Raw genomic sequence first — 21567 nt, forward strand, 5'->3', positions numbered from 1 at the left:
GTAATCTCAGAATGATGAGCCAGATTTCTAAGAAATGGTTTTGAGGAAACCTCACGAGCAGGATCCTGTTACAGATAGGTAGCCGTGTTGGTCTGCCATAGTCAAAATAAAAAAATTCCTTCCAGTAGCACCTTAAAGACCAACTAAGTTAGTTCTTGGTATGAGCTTTCGTGTGCATGCACACTTCTTCAGATACACTTAGTTGGTCTTTAAGGTGCTACTGGAAGGAATTTTTTTATTTTGAGCAGGATCCTGGCAGTTATGCTGTGAAATCTGGATTTCCAACTGGAATTAAACTAAAAGAGATGTACCCTGATGAAGTGATCCTGGAACAATTGCGGAACAGAACTGTTCTGTGCTACTCATCTATCACTGTGCTGGGTTCTGAGACTTTAATAAACTCTGACTTCCACCCTGAATATCAGTGCAAAGCTTACATTGGCTACAGTCAGTTACTCTTCTGTATTGTTTGCAGCGTTAACAACCTTCACATTGGGGGCAAATAGTGCAAGAAATATCTTTTCTTCAGGATTAGCAAATGTTATTATTTGACCCATTATCCACCCTCCTAGAGAGAGAAGAGCAGTTCTGCAGTTCTGTGGTCAGTGTGCCAATTATGCTTCTTGACTTTTGGGGGACTTCCGGGTTAGCGCCATCGGCAATGGCGGAGTTCCTCTGACCGAGAGGAACCCGCTCCGTGAAAATCGGGTCTTGCCGCCATGGCAAAGGCGGAGACCCTTTAAAAATCCCAGGCGGAGGAAGCCTGGGAATGTGGGATTCGGCTGACACCAGCAGCGCCTCCCCTACTCGCAGGGAAACCCTTTTTTGGGGATCCGAAGCGACGCGGGGTGAGTGGCGCGGTGTTTTGAATCAACCGCTACTTTTACGGAGTGAAGCCGCACAGCCATTGCCGGAGAGCGCTGACTTTTTCCTGTGGACAATTGGACTCTAAACAAGTACCCGTGAGTAGAACGGAAAATTGGATTAAGAAACATTTTAATTTGGCACTGAAGCGGGAAGGTTATAAACAGGAAGTCCGCCTCCCGTTTTTGTAAATAAATTGAAGCAAAAACTTTGCAAGCTAAAGTCTGGAAAGTCGTATATAAAGGTCTAAATTTCCTTCAGTTATTACCACTAAAACCCCTCTTGGAAGCAGGAGAAAAGGGGGGAGGATTTTTGACTGTTCAAGCCTGCAGGAGAGAGAGTAAAGAAAGATAAATCTCCACCGTCTCAAACCTGGGAACCAGGTGTCAGAGACAGAAATTTATGGGGAAGTTCATTGACTGTGAATGGAATGTCTTTTGACAGATAGTTAAAAAAGAGAAACAAATTGATTCCAATGTTGCCTTTTGCATTCAAAAGAAACAAAATATTTGAAAAATGAAAGTAATTTTCTTTTGTTGGTCCTGCTTTCAAAAGATGGATACAAATAGAAATTGTCTCCTCTAGAGGGAGCTTGTTAAATTGTTGCTGGAGTCGATCTGGGGATTTCACAGCTGTGAAGATTAGGATCGTGAGACCAGACTCTGACCTTGAATAAAAATGTGTTTAGAAGAAGTTTTGGTGCTTGCTTTTTGCAAGACAAGTGCTTTGCTGGAGCAGATGCATGAGAAGATGGATTTGATGACTGTTGCAGTTAAAAACTTTGGACAAATGGTGAATACCCATATAGAAACCATTCAGGAACCAACCCAGGAACCTGTTTTGACAGGGCAAGTGCAAGTGCAGAAGATAATGGAGGAGGTTGCTGTTGAACCTCAAGTAACACAAATGGAGAGACTCGAGGCCTTGCAGGAGCATAAGCCGCTGTTCTTGAAGTTTGAATCTGGTGTGGACCGGGTGGGGGGGGGTCTGGAGTTGTGAGGGCTCTTAATTTTGGAAGGACTTTGAAACATGTTTTTAAATACTTTCTGGATTACAGTGTTGACTGTGGGGAATGGGACTGTGGGGAATGGGCTGACCTGCTATAGGGAGATGGAGATATTTTTGGATTGGAGTCCTCCCAAGACCTACCCCCCAATGAGAAAGGAAAGAAATTAAGAAAAAGATCAACAAAAGACAAAGTAAAGTGCAGGTATAAACAAGAAGAAGATCTGTAGAAGGGACATGGAAAAGACTTAAGAGCCTCGGACATAAGATCACCAGGTTGATGGACTAGATGTAATGGACAAGAAGGACTGACAAAACCCGAGACCAGGAAGAAGAGACATTGGATGAAGATTGGAAGAAAGTTTTAAAAAAAATATTTTGAGAATTAGTGTAAAATTAACGAGTATTAGGAAAAATGTTGGAATGAGACTATTTGGCTTTAGTAGAAATGATATAAGGAGTCATATACAAATAAATATTAAGTTTTAAGTTTTAAGGTTTTTTTATGGTAAGATAAGGTTAAATAAATTAAGATAAATTGAATGACAGAATATAGTGAAAGAAGGAAAGGATTTGCTGAGTTAATTAATAGGTTAGATTGTTAAGATAAATTATATAACAAAAATTGAGAAAGATGGAAAGAATTTGCTGAAACAATTAATTAAATTAGAATACAAAAAGGGAGGTGTGAGGAGGTCGATGAAACAAGTAAGTGAAAGATAAAGATATGGAACATTGGATGTGTGTTTTAATGTTATTGGTTTTTTTGCTGTATTGTTGTATTGTTTTTTATGCTTTTCCTTTTATGTATTGTAATGTATGTCTTGTCAAATTTTTTGTTGTTTTCTTTTTTTCTTTTTTCTGTAATTCTGAAACTTCTAATAAATATTATTTTTTAAAAAAAATATATATATGCTTCTTGACTTTGGGCCACTCATGATCTTTCTGATTTACTTCGTTCACATGGCTGCTGCATACCCTCCAACATTCCTCAGATGAAAATAGGGACATTTCTCACTCCCCCTCCCCAACAGACCCTCCTTCATCCCTCCCCCAATTTTTTGTTGTTTCCCCAACACTTCCTATCAGAAGACGGGTTAACAGGTTAGTGCCACCACCATTTCACCAATGAGACACAGCACACACGTCCTCTGTCGTCCTGAGAAAATGCCCTAATCCTTATTTTATTTTATTTTATTTCGTTTTGTTTTGTTTCATTTTATTCTTTGGTAGATTTCCAAAAAGGAAAGCACACACCGATAAGCAAATTTTAGAAAGAGGCTAGATTACACACGGCCAGCGGCGGAGCAAGCCAATCGGGCGCCTGGGGTGGCGCGTGTGCCCTGCGCCTGAGGGCGGGGCCAACTGCCCACGGGGGCACCGTGGGCCTCCAAGGGGTCTGCCTGCCTCCTCCCACTCAGCCACCCTACAGCTGAGGGGGTAGTGGTGACCAAGAAAACTTGGATTCAATTATCTAAGACGCATGTCGAAAAAGAAACATAAAAGAATTAAATGATATAGACTTCCAACAGATTTATAGTCCTCAAAAAAACCGAGCTGAAGAAGGAGTTTACTCTGAAACAGGGCCCTGTCCTGGTCACCACTACTGAGTCGTACATCTGATTCACACTCCGGATACTCCGTTTTGGCCCTATTTGATCCTTTATTCTTTATTCTTTATTCTGATTTTATATATATGGACTCTTTTTGACTGCCATTGAGACTTGTATAAAACAATTGTTGTGCACTGGTATTTCATGTACCTTTGTACCATATCACTGCATATTTGAAACTACATTATTTCTGTACTTAAACGTTGTATCCAAACTTACTATTACTTTAAAACCACCGTACTTACATGTTATATTTAAATTTACTACTAGCTTCAAACTGTTATTCTTAGCAGAATATACAAGTTTTTCATCTCAACTCTTGAGTAGGAATTATTCCTTAAATTGAAAGTTGTGGCCAGAGTTCTTGGTATATCCTTTTCAGTGACCCTCAGAACTGGCACATCGCATTGGCACTATGCCATAAGATCCACTGTCCTGTAATATCACATATGAGCTTTAACTACTGATGAAGCCCAGGATGGCGAAACAAGGCCAATATTCTGGAAATCCTTGTCTTAGACTCTGTGAAAGGATTCTGTGGAACTGTAACAACCTTTCATGTGGATTGTTTGGACCTTATGAACAGACAGGTGGAATAGACACTATTACACGGATGGACCTTATGCAAGAACTGATTAGGGAATGATCTGATCCACTGGGTCTTCTGCTTTGTTCGTTTGTTGAACTTTATGAGTTATTTCCGTTGAAATTTATGATTTGATTATGTTGTTTAGTAGTTTAGTCGTGTCCGACTCTTCGTGACCCCATGGATCAGAGCACGCCAGGCACTCCTGTCTTCCACTGCCTCCCGCAGTTTGGTCAAACTCATGCTGGTAGCTTCCAGAACACTGTCCAACCATCTCGTCCTCTGTTGTCCCCTTCTCCTGGCGCCCTCCATCTTTCCCAACACCAGGGTCATTTCCAGGGAGTCTTCTCTTCTCACGAGGTGGCCAAAGTATTGGAGCCTCAGCTTCAGGATCTGTCCTTCCACTGAGCATTCAGGGCTGATTTCCTTAAGAATGGATAGGTTTGATCTTCTTGCAGTCCATGGGACTCTCAAGAGTCTCCTCCAGCACCATAATTCAAAAGCATCAATTCTTCGGTGATCAGCCTTCCTTATGGTCCAGCTCTCACTTCCATACATGGCTATTGGGAAAACCATAGCTTTAACTATACGGACCTTTATTGGCAAGGTGTATGTCTCTGCTTTTTAAGATGCTGTCTAGGCTTGTCATTGCTTTTCTCCCAAGAAGCAGGCATCTTTTAATTTTGTGACTGCTGTCACCATCTGCAGTGATCTATGATTTGATACATGAATAGTATACCTTATCTATCTAAGAACACAGCCGGTTATGTCTCGTGTGTTTATTGAGTATGCTTTAGGTGACCATAGGTTTGTTTGTTGTTGTTCGACCCTCAGAACTGGCACATCGCATTGGGTTGGGCCTCAGCAATGGCTGTCTCCTCTCCTCACCCAAGGGAGGAGGTCAGCAGTGGCAGCCATGGAGAGGCCATGAAGAGGCAACAGGATGCTTCCTTGCAGCTGCCACTGCCTTGTCCGCTGCCCTGGACAAGCACCGGCTCATCTTCTTCCCCGAGCTCAGTGGCAGCAGTGCTGGTGGGGGAAATAGGGACATTCTGTGATCAGATCAAAAGCTGGGATGCCTTTCGTAATTCTGGGACTGTCCCTGGGAAATAGGGACAGTTGGAGGGCATGTGGTTGTTGCAGGGATATAGTAGTTTGCGTATCTAAGTGGGCAGGTAGGGGAGATAAGTAATATGCCTTGTAAGTTGGGATACAAATGAGATAAATATGACAATTCTGATGGATGAATCAAGGGTTAAGGTGGATTACTGTCTCCATACATGTGCACACCTCGTTAACTCTTACCAGAATGAATGAATGAATTGATTCTTACCCGAATCAATGGCACCTCTTTAAAATGGTGCTACCTGGACCATCTGAACACAGTTTCCGCTGCTTTCCATGTTGATCCTGCAGGCCATCAGGCAGTCAGAACCATTTCTGTTCAGCACTGATCTCGGTAAATGTGCAATGCGCTACAGCAAATAAGGCATCAAGTATCTCACAAACATAACGGAGGCAGAATGAAATGCTCCTTGCTAACTGGCTGGTTTTGTTTGCTTACATTCACACTGCTGCAGGCCAAGCTGCTTTCAGTACAATCAAGGTGGATTTAAACATTTGTGTTGTCCAGGCTCCAGTCTGCAATGTGCATCCCTAAGCAACTCTGGGCTATTAACGTGTCTGCTTGTCTTTTATGATTAACCAGTCCCTCTTCTGCATTCTAGTAAATGGACAGAACCTACATCAATGCACCTCCTTCAAATTTATGCTGGCCAAGGCTTCCAGGTCACAACCCAAAATTTTGCCTTTTTTCCTAGAGACAAGGGCAAGAGATTCAGCAAAGGTACCCACTCATTGGTTCCCTGGTATTTGCAGCCATTCATATCCTCAGAACTCCTTGTGTGTTCTAGAGCAGGAAGGACTACGTAGAATCAGATACAGCTACTATATCTTCCTTAAAGGGGTAGAGCAAAACTCTCCACTGAGACCTGGCAACCGGTCTAAGGGCACAGCAGGTCCCATTTGACTGCTTGGCCACTTCCCAAAGGTCTCCTGCTCCATCTCAGCCCATCTCATAGTTGTAAAACCTTCATGGAAGCTGAGATATACCATATTTTTTGTTCCATAAGACTCACATTTTCCCTCCTAAAAAATAAGGGGAAATGTGTGTGCGTCTTATGGAGCGAATGCAGGCTGCGCAGCTATCCCAGAAGCCAGAACAGCAAGAGGGATCGCTGCTTTCGCTGCACAGCGATCGCTCTTGCTGTTCTGGCTTCTGGGATTCAGAATATTTTTTTCTTGTTTTCCTCCTCCAAAAACTTGGTGCGTCTTATGGTCTGGTGCGTCTTATAGAGCAAAAAATATGGTATATAAAAATAAATAAAAAGTCCAGTAGCACCTTAGAGACCAACTAAGCTTGTTCTTGGTAAAAGCTTTTGTGTGTATGCACACTTCTTCAGATACACTTCTTCAAATTCATGGAAGCTATTATGGATAGCCTAACTTCCTGGATCTCATTACCCTGGGACTCTGTGAATTAAACTGTTTTCCGGTCCATGACCAGGCCCAATTGCTCAGTTTTATATAGTTTTAACCTATTGGATGGCTATTGGATGGCATGAGAGCAAAGTCAAAAAATTAACTTGCAACACCAAGTACCCTGGGTAATACATGCTGTTGGTTGCAAAAACGTGCCACCAAAGACCGCTCATGGGGAGGCTATTAGTAAGAATGCAAGGATGCTCCAGGAATCGTCCCAAAATGCAGGATTTGTGGCTTTTTCTTTTCACATTTTCTTTACAAAAACACACCCAGACATTTATTTATTTACAATGGTGCTAAAAGGACGACCTCAGGTTAAGTACTTAATTCATTCCGGAGATCCGTTCTGAACCTGAAACTGTTCTTAACCTGAAGATCTTAGCTAATGGGGCCTCCTGCTGCTGCCGTGCCACTGGAGCACGATTTCTGTTGTAATCCTGAAGCAAAGTTCTTAACCTGAGGTAATATTTCTGGGTTAGCGGAGTCTGTAACCTGAAGTGTATGTAACCTGAAGCGTATGTAACCTGAGGTACCACTGTATGACTATGCCTTACCAGGCAAAATTGCATTCAAAATGTCTGCATTAAGGGGGTGAAATCGTTGAAATGCTGGTGAATTTTCATGAGGACTGTTTTTTTTAAAAAAAAAATCACAAGCTGATGTGAAAATGTATTTTCTTCCCCCCAAAAGGAAATGTTCATGTGCTTTCTTATGACGCCGCTTCCGAACGTAACGAGCGTGCTTTGACTGGAAACAAAAATGAAGTACAAGATCGTCTTTATAAAGCTGTTATCAAATCACTTTTGAGTACGTCAGAAAGAAGCAAAAGATTCCTTTCCCTCGTCTACCTGGCCTCTCTGCCTTTCTTTCCCAGCTCTTGGAAATGCTGCTGCTGCTGCTCTCCCAGCAGCGCTTCGTAGTCAAGCTGCCACATTCAATTTCCTTCCTCTTGCAAAATAAAAATAAAAAAGAGAGGGGAGGGGGGAACTTAGACTCCAGAAGAGCTTCCAGCATTTCTCTTGCACCTCGAGTGTATTTAAAGATGAATGATGGCGATAAACTGGTGCTAAAAGGACGACTTTGAGGAAAGGGGTCACATTTAGAGCTTTGCCTTTTATCCTTTACACTGTATTCTGGGATTGTCATGTGGTGGGTTGCTGTTTTTTTTAAAAAATAAATGTAATGTATCCATTAGCTTAGAATGCCGCATCTCCATAACCATCACGGGAGATTCAGAAAAAAGGAACACATATATAAAGGGGGCGCCCTTTATTTTGTAACATTCCAGATCCGTTCAAATTCTATAGGACAAAAAGAAAGGAAGGAAAGGAAGACCCATAGATTTAAATTTGATTGTTGACTGGCTGGTCAAAGTGCTCTGGGTGGCACATGCCAAGCTGAAACAAAATGCAAATAATACATTTAAAATCTATCAATTCCATTTCCTGCCTAAAATACAGCACAATCAGAATAACAAAGGGCTTGTCCACACTTTCATTTGTCTTGTGCCTAGAAAGCATGGATCTGAGTGGTTTTCCACTTGACCCACACTTTTTAGGCATAGTTCAAGCAGTTTTCCACTCGCCCTGCTCTTTTCCCAGGGAAAACCCACTCTGATGGTGTGGACTCTGAGGGAGATGGGATGGAAGGACCGGGGCTACTAATGTGGTAGTCAACCAGGTCACATCTGCACTACACATTTAAAGCACTATGATACCACTTTAAAGAGACGTGACTTCCCCCAAAGAATCCTAGGAGCTGTGATTTGCTAAGGATACTGAGAGTTGTCAAGAGACACACACACACACACACCCCGACGCCCTCACAGAGCTACACTTCCCAGAATTCCCTGGGAAAAAGGATTGTTTGTTAAACCAACCATAACTCTGTGAGAGGAAGAAGGCAGTGGCGTAGCGTGGGGGGTGCAAGGGGGGCAGGCCGCACCGGGCGCAACATCTGGGGGGGCGCGCTCGCTGCCTCCAGAGTCGCCGAAGAGCCTCGGGCGCAGGCTGTAGCGGAGCCGCATGTCTTGCGGAACCGACGAGCTGTGCGCGCGTCCGGGCTGAAGGCACCTGGCAGGCAGCGGCTCTCAGCACTCGCCGCGGAGGACGCGCCAGGCAGCCCCTCTTCACAGCCCCGCCTCCGCCGCTGCTGCTGCAGCTGCTGGGCCGTTGAATTTTCCTTGCCTCTCTGCCCCCCTCCTCCTCCGGGCAAGCAGCGTCGTTTGGGCGGCAGCGCCAGCGGCAACTCGCAGGTTAGGGGTTAGGGGGGGCGCAAATTACGTGCCTTGCCCCGGGTTAGGGGGCGCAAATTACTTGCGTTGCCCCGAGTGCTGACAACTCACGCTACGCCGCTGGAAGAAGGGCACATATATTTCTTGTAAAACCCCATAGAGGTTTTATTTAGCGGTACAGTGGTACCTCTGGTTAAGAACTTAATTCGTTCTGGAGGTCCGTTCTTAACCTGAAACTGTTCTTAACCTGAAGCACCACTTTAGCTAATGGGGCCACACTGTCGTCGTGTGATTTCTGTTCTCATCCTGAAGCAAAGTTCTTCACCCGAGGTACTATTTCTGGGTTAGCGGAGTCTGTAACCTGAAGCATCTGTAACCTGAAGCGTCTGTAACCTGAGGTACCACTGTATATACATTTTGTCAAATAATGTATAGTGCATATGTAGTCACAAGGCCTCTATCAAAAGGATATCAAAAGGGCCTTGAAAATGTGATGCAATGCTTTCAGTTCTAAGTGCTTAGAGAGCCTACAAAGGTAGAACGGTCAATTGCTGCAGGCTTTCACCTTACAGCACATGGAGGTCAACAGGACCAGGGAACAGGGGCTCAGCAAATCTGCCCCTTGTTTGACATGGAAGACTTGAACAGGGATCAAATCAGTGATGGTGCAGAAAGTAGGAGGTACAGTTCTGGAACCCCTTTCCCAAAGGAAGTTCTTCAGGCCTCATCCTTTCCTGCCTTTAAGAAGCAGATGAAGATGAAATTCTTTATGAAGGACTTTTAATGGTAGCTAGCGTGCTAATGCTGACTGCTGGACAGAACTGAATGTGTCTTACGGGTGCCTTGTTTTAATTGCCTGCCTATGACTCTCTTGGAGAGGGTTCATTCCTCTCCTAAGGTCAGCGAGAGAAGAAGTGGTGTCCACTGCCCATTAGCCTCTGTATGTACGCATGTTAGAGAATGAATATTTCAAGAGCCCCTAGTAAAAATACAGGGACTTAAAAGGGAGATGTCAAAGAACCTTATGAGATTCATAAATCCTTTGTGAAGTGTGTGTGTGTGTGTGTGTGTAGCAGTGGAATTCAGCGCTCAAGCCATTTATTACCATACAGGGGAGCTGAAAAGCAGCCCTGCATGGAACCCGACACTCCCGTGCCGAGTAAAACCGACACCGAAGAAATATTCAGTGTTGTGTTACAGGCTCTGAAAACATAGCAAATAGCAGGATCCTCCCCCCTTTTAAAGAGTCCTCACTCTTGTTCAATAACTTCAGCTGTCAGAGCCCAGAGCTGAATCAAACAGAATTTCAGAGAATCAAAAGGGGTCGTCTCTTAGCAACTCTGTCAAGAAATTTAAATTGCTGCATAGCATGGGCTCCTCTGCAAATCATTTGCATGCGAGATTTGTAAACATGACTTTCCATTGTGCATCCTGTTGTTATGGTGGGTGGAGAATTGGAGGGGTGGGGTGGGGGGCTGCTCAGCCAAAAGGGCAGTAAAGGGACAAGCACCACCATCAAAACCGTCACAAACAGATTGTAGAATCAGTCTCCAATGAATTCCATCCACCTTGCTTGTGAGATTACTCACATATATTGCAGCGTTTCTTACTTGCTTTTCCACAACTAAAAACATTTTGGATTTCTTTGCATACTTCAATATGGAGCCTAATTTAGGCATCATAAGACTGGGTTTTTTTTATCCTGTTGTCTTTGTCCATGGAGTTTTCTTGGCAGGGATACTGGAGTGGCTTGCCGGTTCCTGCTCCAGGTGGATCACGTTTGGTCAAAACTCTCCACTATGACCTGTCCATCTTAGGTGGCCCTGCATGGCATAGCTCATAGCTTCTCTGAGTTATTCAAGCCCCTTCGCCATGGCAAGGCAGTAATCCATGAAGGGGATCACTCATGAAGCCACCTCATGAGAAGAGAAGAATCCCTGGAAAGACCCTGATGTTGGGAAAGATGGGGGGCACAAGGAGAAGGGGATGACAGAGGACGAGATGGTTGGACAGTGTTCTCGAAGCTACCAGCATGAGTTTGACCAAACTGCAGGAGGCAGTGGAAGACAGGAGGGCCTGGCGTGCTCTGGTCCATGGGGTCACGAAGAGTCGGACACGACTAAATGACTAAACAAGACTGGTTTTGCTATATTTCTCAAAACCAAAGTGGCCAGTGCCACGTAGTGGAGCTGATTTCTCCAAAGGCAGGTCCGTATTTGGCTGAGATATTCCCCACTGCAGTAAATTAGTTTGTGTAGTTTGGATCTACAGGTTCAAGAAACACAGCCTCTGTTCTGGAAAAGACCTGTGTGTGTTATTGAGCCCATGTGTTGAGACGTACTACAACTATGGCTTCTCGATCCTAGTAGACAAGACTCTTGGAACCAGTGTTTGAAATTTGCCAGGCACCAAGCAAATTTTGCACCTGGCTATCGGCCACTTGCAACCAAGTGAAGTTGCCCGGGTGCCAGGATGGCACCTGAGGTCTCCACCATCTGAAGATCCTGGGGATCCTTGGATCTGGACTGTTTTCACACATTAGCAACACATCCTGTATAATTATATCTGTTATATTTTATCTGCACGATCATAAAGAATTTCAGGAACCAAAAAATTGTATTGGAAAAAAATGACTTTCGATTAAGGTTAACCCAGGAGGCTTGCTATCAAGTCTGAATAGTACACAGGCATTCCTGAACCCATTGTGAAAAAATGTTCTGTCTTTGGCACCAATGGGAGTTTCCTCTGAAATGCAAATAGCAGCTGGGGAGAGATGATTGCCGCTAGGGTGGTAGCAGGTAGGACAAGAGTTAACCCTTTCCTAAGGCTGCTCAGGCTTATAATCTACATTGCAGCAATTAACATCACATACAATTTGGCCCTTCTAAACCAGCACCTGGGACCAGCTTCTTGTTGTTGCAGAAGTCCTCCTCATCTTATTATGGTACAATATATATAATATTTATAAATATGCTTTTAAATGCTCCCAAATGATTAGTCCGTTCAAATAAAATCAGCAAACTAGATGCCGTTCAATCTCAAGATTGAGGGGGCTGGCTTGCAGCCCCCGCGAGATCGGGGATTCCTCGGATGCGTCATCTCCCTTCCCAGCCAATCGGCTGGCCCGGGAGCCGTGGCCCACACTATTTAGGGCTGGTGCGGCCGAGGATTTCCCTCTTTCTCCACTCCAGCGCCCCAGCTGCTCCGGTTTCCCACCCTCCCACCCTTTAGGTTTGGCTCTTTGACATTGCTATGGACTTCGGTTGGTCGCCGTCAAGGGGCCTGGTAGGAATTTTTTCCACTTGGCAAATTGGCACCAGCCATTTGGTTTTTCACCTACCTCGTAGCAAATCGTCACAGCTTCCTCAGCACTGGCAGTTAGGCATTGGTAAGCGTATTGTTATGCAGATGAGTGGGGGGGGGGAGGAAGCGCCATCACCTTCTCCCATAATGAAGGGTAGTCCAGTAAAGGATTCCGGGGGGCGTTGCCCTGTCCGAAGCCTATGGAGGTGTGGGCCTAAGGCACGCCCCCGAGCGGTGACCCCGGGGGAGCTCCTAGTTGATGTACATCAGCAGGACTCCCCCTACTGGTGGTTAACCCTTGCCACTCTCCAAGCAATCAGGCTGAAGCCGGTTAGACGATAGGACCAATGCCTAAGCCAATACCACTCAATTCCTGTAATCAATAAAGTTGTGGCCTATTTTCACCCATTAACCTAAAATACTGGTGTCCTGTGTCTTTATTTCCGAGGGGGAGGCAGGAACTTGCCACGCAAGCAGACACCATTTAAATGGCAATGCCCACCAACTTTTTTGGGAGGACTCCCTCAAATATTTTATGTGGGCCCTTTGTTAGTTCTGATGCACCAGATGTTGCCCAGGCCATGCTCTGGCTTAGGACCCAGGATTTAGAAGGGTCCCTTGCAAGCCTGACTTGCAGTTTGCTCACTTCCCACCAGGTCCAGCTCTCATCTGCAGTGGCCAGCTAGGCACCTGCCTCCACCATCTCTTAAAAGGGCCAAGGCAAAGGCCTTCTTCTCAGAGCCAGGCATTCCAGGTGAGGTAGCCAGGCACTGCCTGTTCATTGGCTGCAGTTTGCCTCATAATTTTAATCTTAGAATTTTCAAAAAGCTGCTTAAATGTCTTTCTAGCCACTGTGACAAACCATGGCAATGGCATAGGCATTCTTCTGGCCATCTTTCTGAGGTTGCCTAATTCTGAGAAGATCTGTCGCTTCTCAGAACCCCAAAGCTGATTTCGGTTTCTCATTTCCCCCCATCTTAAATTCAGTTCTCATTTCCACACCAGATTGCAATTTTATTCTTTAAACCTTCCTCGTGAAAATTCATCAGCATTTTAGTGCAATTTTCTTCCGATATGCACATCTCTGCAAAGCAAGTTTGCCTAATATAATGGCTCTTGATAGGTTTTCACTAATACAGTATATGCATTTTACATGCAGACTTTAACCTGGCATATGCATGTATGCACATCTGACTTGGATGGAGAACCACACTGCGAAATCTTGAGAACCATGGATTTTGAAGGACAACGGTTTGTGTGTTGTTTGAGAAGGTGAGAATGAGGTAAGTTCACCTTTAAATCCTCAGTTTTGACTCACCAAAGCGTGTGTTGCAATGTATTTGTTACTCATTTCTAAGATGTCCTGAACACTCTTGTTTTTGCTACAACACACTGACACAGATATCCCTACGGAATTAAAAACTATTATCTGTCTCCAGCTGTTTTGTTTGAGTAGAATCCATATTAGGAAGGAAGGAAGGAAGGAAGGAAGGAAGGAAGGAAGGAAGGAAGGAAGGAAGGAAGGAAGGAATCAAAGCATATGGTGCTACTGAAGAGAAAGCAACATGAATATCTGTAATGCTCAATTGGCTCCCAGATGTTTTCTTAAACTGCAATGAACGTTTGAGTTTATTATACTAATATAGGCCCTGCCATGTCTTTAAATTTATGGCTTCAAATGAGTGGAGTCAATGTCATTATTAGACTGGATGCTGGTCAATACTAAAAGCCCTTCATTAGTTACAAAAGACAGAAATGGTTCTGCATTATAGATTTTTTTCTCTCTTTTTAATTGTCAACCGGGATCTGCATTTCCTTTGGACAGGCTTTACCGAAAAGCAGGCGAAGATATTAGCATATCTCTTGACTGTCCCCCTCCACAGCATACGGAATTCAGGTGAAATTTCTCACATTTTCTGTGAGGCTCGGAATCATATAAACAAACCTTTTAAGCAGGCTTCCTCAACCTCGGCCCTCCAGATGTTTTGAGACTACAATTCCCAGCATCCCTGACCACTGGTCCTGCTAGCTAGGGATCATGGGAGTTGTAGGCCAAAAACATCTGGAGGGTCGAGGTTGAGGAAGCCTGCTTTAAAGGTTGTGGTCACACAATCCAAGCAGAAGTGCACTATGGGAAGTTTGCATTGAACACTTCTAAAAAGGAAACTTGCCCCACTATTACCTGATTATTCCTATGTGACTCCCTGGATCCCTAATTGCTATCCATTTCCCCAGAAAAACAAAAACTGTGATCTTAATGACTCGCTCATCCCATGGTCTCCAATGATTAAGGTTGAGATCCTTTGCCCAGGTAAGGTTGTTTATTTTTGTACTGATCTGAAAGATTCATCAGGAGCCTTTCTAGAAAGCTGGGAGTGGGATATTGTGGAGAGAGAGTGTTAAGGGGTAAAAGCAGAGCAGAAGAAAAATAAATGTTTGGGGTGATTTGGAGGGGGAGAGACAAGAGGAATCTCAGAGTTTTCAGCCGTGAGGCAGGGCTGACTCATAAAAGCAACAATGGCAGAATTGCTTCCCCGCTCCTCTCTTGGCTTAAAAGAAAATCTCCCCATTGCTCCAATACCTGGTGAGCTGCCTTTTCTATTCACGAGCCTGCTTTATTTGTCTATGCTCCCCGTGCGATTCTGGGGCTCTAAATCACACGGGAGACCTACACAGCTTCCCCCTATCGAAGTTCAACAACCAACATATGTAGAGGAGCAAGAGCAGTGGTGGTGATCCAATGGAGGAGGCAGGGAGCATGCCTCCGATTCTTCTTCTCAAAAGACTCTCCTTCCTGGGAGGTTTATAAACAGAGGTTGGACAACCATCAGGGATTCGTTAACTATGATTCCTGCATTGCAGGGAGCTAGACTAGATGACCCTTGGGATTCCTCCTGATTCTAAGATGATAACCGTGTGAGAGGAGTGCCTGAACAGGGCTCTACATGCAACTGAATGTCACATCTAGTTTGCTCCTATCTCAGATTGAACTCCCTCAGAAATGTCCCCAGTCAGTCTTACCTTAAATCTTTCAAACTTCTTAGCTACAACAGCTATTTCTTACCCTCCAACATTTCTCCAATGAAAATAGGGACGTCCCGTTCCATAATTATCATTTTACTGTTTATACCCCACACATCTTACTGGGTTGCCCCAGACACTCTGGGCAGCTTCCAACATGTATAAAATATAATAAATCATTTTTAAAAAGAACTTCCCTATGCAGGATTGCCTTCAGACAGCTCGGGGGTCGGATAACTCCCTAACCTCCAACATTTCTCCAGTGAAATCCTAAGGAAAAGTGGGACATTCCAGGATAAAATCAGAAACTGGGACGGGTTCTCTAATTCAGGGATGTCCCTGGAAAATAGGAACACTTGGAGGGTCTGCTATTTTCTTTTCTGTTTTCTCTCCTAACCTCCACTCACTACAGTGAACTTTTTTTTGGGGGGGGAATGCAGTATTTGGGTTTCAGGAACTGCCAGCCGCTGCCACACATGGTGGACCCCATAACTGCAGCCTTCTGAGGAAGAACCTTCCTTTTCTGGCTTGGCTGTACCTCCTCAGCAGGTCAACAAGTTCTTCTGGGCAGGAAGAACTTCATTTTCCAGCTAAGCCTTCTTCAAGCAAAGAGGTCTACCTGAGCACTAGCGCACCTTGCATTTCTGGACTTGTGTCTCAGTCCTGACTTGTTCTCTGGACCTACTCCCTTATTTGCCCTCTGACCCAGATTGTTCCATGATCTGGACTCCTGACTTGTTCTCCAGCTCTTCCTTCTCATTTGCCTTCTGATCCTGCCTGCTGTTCCATCCTGAGCCCAAGTTTCTGGCTCTCTCCACCTGGTGCCCAAAGCCTGCCTCTGAGAAAAGCTTGGTAGATTAAATAAACAAATCTATGGATCAGATTTTCTTGTTGTTGTTTACAAAAGCCCTGCAGTCCGTTAAAGGGGGGAAAGCCCTGCTATTGACTTAATTCTGGCTTTGTATAATGACAGTAATTTTAAAACAATGAACGTCACACAGTTTGGTTAAGATGTTTTTGCTTTGCTTTGTTTTTTAAAAGCATCAAGCCAATGTAGAGGAAAATAAATCCATATAATACCACAGATTTACATCTTGCAATCCCATGGCTCTTGCATTTCATCAAAAAAACTATCTAATCGCCATCCATTTTTATCCCACAAGCAGAAGTTGAACAATAAACCACTTTTGTAAGTATTATTATTGTACTGGGGGGAGGGAATCAGTTGGCAAATGTGATGGTCTTAATGAAGGAGAAGTCTAAGCTGAAGTTGTAATGGTTGATCTGAAGTGATTGGTTGCTGGGTGGCAACTTTCTCTTCCTTAATTATAAAAAATACAATTACTGTCTTGTAATATTTTTTTTTAACCCGAGACTATCTTTTTTAAAAAAAACAACAACCCTGAAGAGATAGGAGAACTATTTCTCTTCCACAGCTGATTAGATCAGCCATGCCACCCCTTCAGAATTTTCTCTCTCTTCAGATTGGTTTTGATAGTAATTACTTGGGAAGTGTTTGATCTCAATGATGAATACATGATTAGTTTTTCATGAAACCAGTCAACCACACCAACTCAGCACTACTCATGTGAGACCTTGTTGATTTAGCTGTTCGAAAGAACATATTCCGTCTTGCTGCAGTTATGGGATGGCGGTCTTTGGGGAAAAAAGGGTGGGAAAAGGGCAAGTTTATGGGTAATGATATTGCAGCGACAGATATTTAAGGTTTGCTAATTCTCGACTCAATTATGTTCATTCCTCCCTCTGCCGCCCTGCCTGCTGCCTGGCTACAGAAGCAATCCGAGAGGCAGAATACATTTCTTCCCTTTTTCAAAAAGAGGTTTCTTGACACCATTGTCATCTGTGAAACCCTTGGAGGGCTTTGCCCTGATGAATAATATTTCATATGGGGAATGTTTATGTGATTTTCACGGAGTGATAACCCCGCCGCCATCTAACTTTGATGCATGGAGATTGCTGCTTTTCCCTACTAAAGTGCTTTTACACACCACCTCCTGCAAATTGACAAGAGTTGGAAATGGAAGACTCACACAAGTTGGGCTCATCTTGGGGAGGGGGTGGGCAGGCAAGAAAAGATCCTATCTATTGGACACAATCTGTTTTATTTATTTAAGAAGCATCTTTGGCAAAATAAATAAAAGCTTTCGGTTTATTATTATTATTATTATTTTCTGGGTTTTCAAAAACCTCAGCTAAGGTACGTTTTTAAAAGGAGACACACGCGATTAAATTTCTTTGTCTCAGACTCTTAAGGTGAAGGGTTTCTTCATAATAAACACCAGTCTGGTAGCAATATATTCATGGGCTCGAATGCCATATAATATGTGGTTGCACTGTAAAAAAACACACACATATGTGTGCATTCAGGAAATCAGTTCTCTGTAACTATTTCATAGGGGCAATAAAAGCAAATGCTGTTGGCAATAATTTGCTACTGGTTCTTAAGCTGAGGGGAGTGAAGTGTCAGAGGGGGTGGGTCTTTGCAGCACACGCCTGCTCTTCTCCACTCAGAGCCAGCAGGGCGCTTGGGGTGTGGGGCACCCGGGCGCCAGGCTCTCAGGGGCGCCAGGCCAAGAGTCCGGGGCTGAGATTTGGAGTTTGGGGATTAAGAGCCAGGCCAGCTGACAGTTGCTGCCAAGCGAAGCAGAACCCGTCAGAGCGCTGCTGGCTTTTCTGCTGTGGGCGCTGAGGCAGCCGGCCAGCTCTGCCCTCTTGTGCTCCTGGGATTGGCAGGCCATCGAGAGGCCTGCCCAGCACATGTACGCTGCTTACACAAGGCATGCAGCTTCCCTCCCAAGCCTCTGTGGGGATTGCTCTCCTCCTGCAACGGCATGGGAGAGAGTTGCGCCCCCCCAAAAAAACTAACCCCCCCTAAAAAAAGCTGAACAACTTTGGCCTGCCCCCCCAAAATTGGGGGCACTGGGTAGTTTTTTGCACCCCGGCACCACATATGCTGAAGACGGCCCTGAGACCCAGTGAGAATCAAGTCAGTAACCAGAACACCTGAAGAGGGTTATTGTTTTATCCATATGGTATAACAACACATAGGTAGTAGGGCTGGGCGATATCTGGTTTTCAACATCGTGATTTATCACCAACTAAACATTACAATATACTGATATATCACGATGTCTGGAATAAGGATGGAGCTATATAGAGGCATTGGCTGGCTTCACAGTTTTCCCCGCATTGTGATTTTTGCGTGTGCGCGCACACACACATACACAATTCGCAATATATTGCCAGGCAAAAAAAGTTATGAAACCGATATCATGATACAGACTTCAAACCAGTTTTGGTCAATATATCGTCCAGCCCTAACACACATCATGATTCAGGATATATTGTCAGGTCAAAAATTACGACCTATTAGGGCTGGGGGGTATATCGCCCAAAACTGGTGTTAGTAGCTTCTAATGAATCAGTAAACATTTTCTTCTTTTTCTTTTTAGCAATGCCTTTATTGTATTACTCCCTCAAAATCCTCAGAGGGTGGGATCATTTCATAGATGAGAAACTGAAACAAGAGATCATGATTTGCTCAATGCTGCTACATGAGTCCATAGCAGGAGTTGGTCTAAGGCAGAGTGTGGTGGGCAAAATCTGTGGGTCAGATAACTACTGGGTTCTGTTAGTGGAAGCCAGTGCAAGGACTCTTGCTAGTGCAAAGGCAATTCTCCTCTCCCCCCCCCCATCTGCTCCAAATGGTCAACAGAACCTCCAGACCAGCATCTGGGGGAGATGATGATGATGATGATGGTGATTTATTATTTATACCCTGCCCATCTGGCTGGGTTTCCCCAGAGATTTTTCTGTCAGACAAGCAGAAATGCTTGCCCCAGTGAAATTATCTGCTTAGCAGTATGTTGAGTGTTGCCCTTAAGCTTGGACTGGGGAAAGATCCCTCCTCCCTGCAGCGAGACAGGGTTTTCCTGCTTAACTGGCCTCACAGGGTTGTTGTGAGCGCCGTACCAAATAAGGCACAAGAAGACGACTCACCCCGAGGAAGATGACAGGCTGAAATTGTTACTTTCGGGTACTTTGAGCCCTTTGTTTATTCTGCTTCACACATACATATTTGTCACCTGTCTGTAGACTCAAGGAATAACTAGCATGTGTGAATCAGAAAGGGGCCGATCTAAACATTAAGGAAAGGTAAGACAAGAATGCCCAATTAATTTCCTTCGGTTTCACCCAGTAGCGTAGCGTGGGGGATGCAGGGGGGCCCGGCCGCACCGGGCGCAACATCTGGAGGTTAGGGTTAGGGGGCGCAAATCCACGGGTTAGGGGGCGCAAATTACTTGCCTTGCCCCGGGTGCTGACAACCCACGCTACGCCACTGGTTTCACCTTACTGCAGCCTCTGATTAGCCCCCTTTTATCAACAATGTAACAAACTGAGGATGTGCTGTAACTACCCATCGACCCATCCTAAATATTTCTCTGAAACACGATCCATTCCCCCCCCACCACCACCAAGCTGAAATATTTCCCTTCTCTTACTGCTTTTTTTTTCCAGGAGAGAAGCTGGAAGAATTCATTTGTATGTATCCCGTACAACTGACCTCTTCCTACCTCTTCTGCCCTCCAACCTCAATTGCATTTGGGAACTTGAGAATCAAACAAAGGAATCAGAGCCGTAGATAGACTACTGTAAACAAATTATTTTTCTACTGAAACAGGGTCACAGAACATTCTTAAGGGAAATTTGAGAAACTATAACCTGGATCAGATATGGGATAAAGCAATTTAAAAAGCCCCTCTGATATGAATCCAAACACAGGGTACAAGGCAGTGCTAAGTTCTCCTGTGCTAGTTTATCTGGGTTAGAGCCAGACGTCGTTCATGCTTAGAGTAGACCTACTGAAAGGAATGGGATTGAAATAAATGGGACTCACCTAAGTCTCATTGATTTCAATTTGTCTACTCAAAATATAACTGCTAATTTTTTTTTATTTCCTGAACAGGGATTGTGTTGTTTCTGTACAGAATTTGCTGCTCTACTGCCCAGAACCACTTGGACATTTAATGGGAGAGGTATTATGCTAGGAGATGCTAGGTGTACCTGAAGGAACATCTCCACCACCATCATTCAGCCTGAACACTGAGGTTCACCTCTGAGTGCGTTTTGGCAGTTTCCTCATTGCAAGAAGTGAGGTTACAAGGCCTTCTCTGTATTGGTGCCCTGTGGAATAGGCCTCCCATCAGATGTCATGGGAATAATCAACTATCTGACTTCTTCTTCTTTTTTTTACAAATGTCATTCAGTCAGGTGTGATTCTTCTCATTGCCAAAGGGTTGATTCATACCTGTATGCTCATCAATGTGGCCGAAGCCTCAGACAATGACTTGCATGCATGAATAAACCTTCACACGTCAAACAATACAAATACATTTCAAATCACTTCCCATTGCAATGTTTCTCCAGTGAGTAAGTGAGCGGCCATGCATTCTCTTTACTTCAAATGCAGTGCTTACTCCAGTGAGAAAGTGGATGAGCTCACATTCAGCCATCATCTGCTCCTTAATCGAGTGATGTATATGCATGTGTGAACAGGCCCCAAAGTAGACCTAGAGCACTTACAACCACAGGAAAAGGGGGGAAGAGTGCAAAGGAGATTTAAACTATATTGAACAGGATTTTCACTTAAGTTAATTTCCCCCCACCTCATAAGTTCCGTGTAAAGAGAAATCTTTCTGATACAAGCCTCGATTAATGACTTGCTGGTTTAATGTCACTCTTATCAACAAGTGAAGATGAAAAGCTTGTCAAAAATATGTATCCATCTCACAGATTAAAAGATTATTTCCTGAAGTATATTCACAAAGAAAATCAATGTGAAAGCCACCCTGTGAGGTTTGAGGGGTGGGTGGTTGCTATACACTTCAGAGATAGAGAGGTTCTGTCTCCCCACATCAGTCCTTTCGGATCTATTTCAGGTACTGATTAACAACCACAAAAACATCTGGCCCATGACACGGATTCTGGTTGAGACACAGTGGGAGGCACATATGAGCAGTTTTCCATGCGCAGGACGACTCATAAGCCTACGCCCAATAAGACCCTTTCTCCTTTAACATGAATGTATTTTCTAGGAATCAGAGTTGGCTCCAGGCATTCTGCAGCCTGAGACGAAGGGTTTTCCCTGCTTGCCCCCTTAAACAACCCCCTGTACAGAAACCTACAGGACAGGTGATCGAATCTCACTTCAACAGTGGCAACAGGGCCATGTCCTCCACTCAGTGGCATAGCGTGGGTTGCCAGTGCCCAGGGTGTATGAAGTACACATGTACATTCAACTGCCTAATGGCATCTGCATCACCTAGGAGATCATAGCCACAGAGATAATAAAAGAAGAGTCATTCTGTCGTCTGGAG

At 44.3% G+C, this 21567-nt stretch overlaps 2 long non-coding RNA genes across 3 annotated transcripts in view; both read right to left on the reverse strand.

Annotated features, from left to right (window-relative positions):
* LOC310706131 overlaps positions 1-21567 on the reverse strand; it is a 206782-nt gene that overhangs the window by 101305 nt on the left and 83910 nt on the right. The gene's annotated exons all lie outside the window — the stretch shown is intronic.
* On the reverse strand, positions 243-21490 carry LOC310706102. 2 transcript variants are annotated; one of them, XR_014525675.1, is made up of 3 exons: positions 21376-21490; positions 20668-20768; positions 243-285 (listed from the first exon to the last, which is right to left on the reverse strand). It is a non-coding gene; the product is annotated as an uncharacterized lncRNA (long non-coding RNA). The 2 variants fall into 2 exon arrangements; XR_014525676.1 differs by lacking the exon at positions 243-285 and adding an exon at positions 7273-8009.

The sequence above is a fragment of the Podarcis liolepis genome (genome assembly GCF_965112155.1).
Source record: "Podarcis liolepis genome assembly, chromosome: 4".
Lineage (NCBI taxonomy): Eukaryota > Metazoa > Chordata > Lepidosauria > Squamata > Lacertidae > Podarcis > Podarcis liolepis.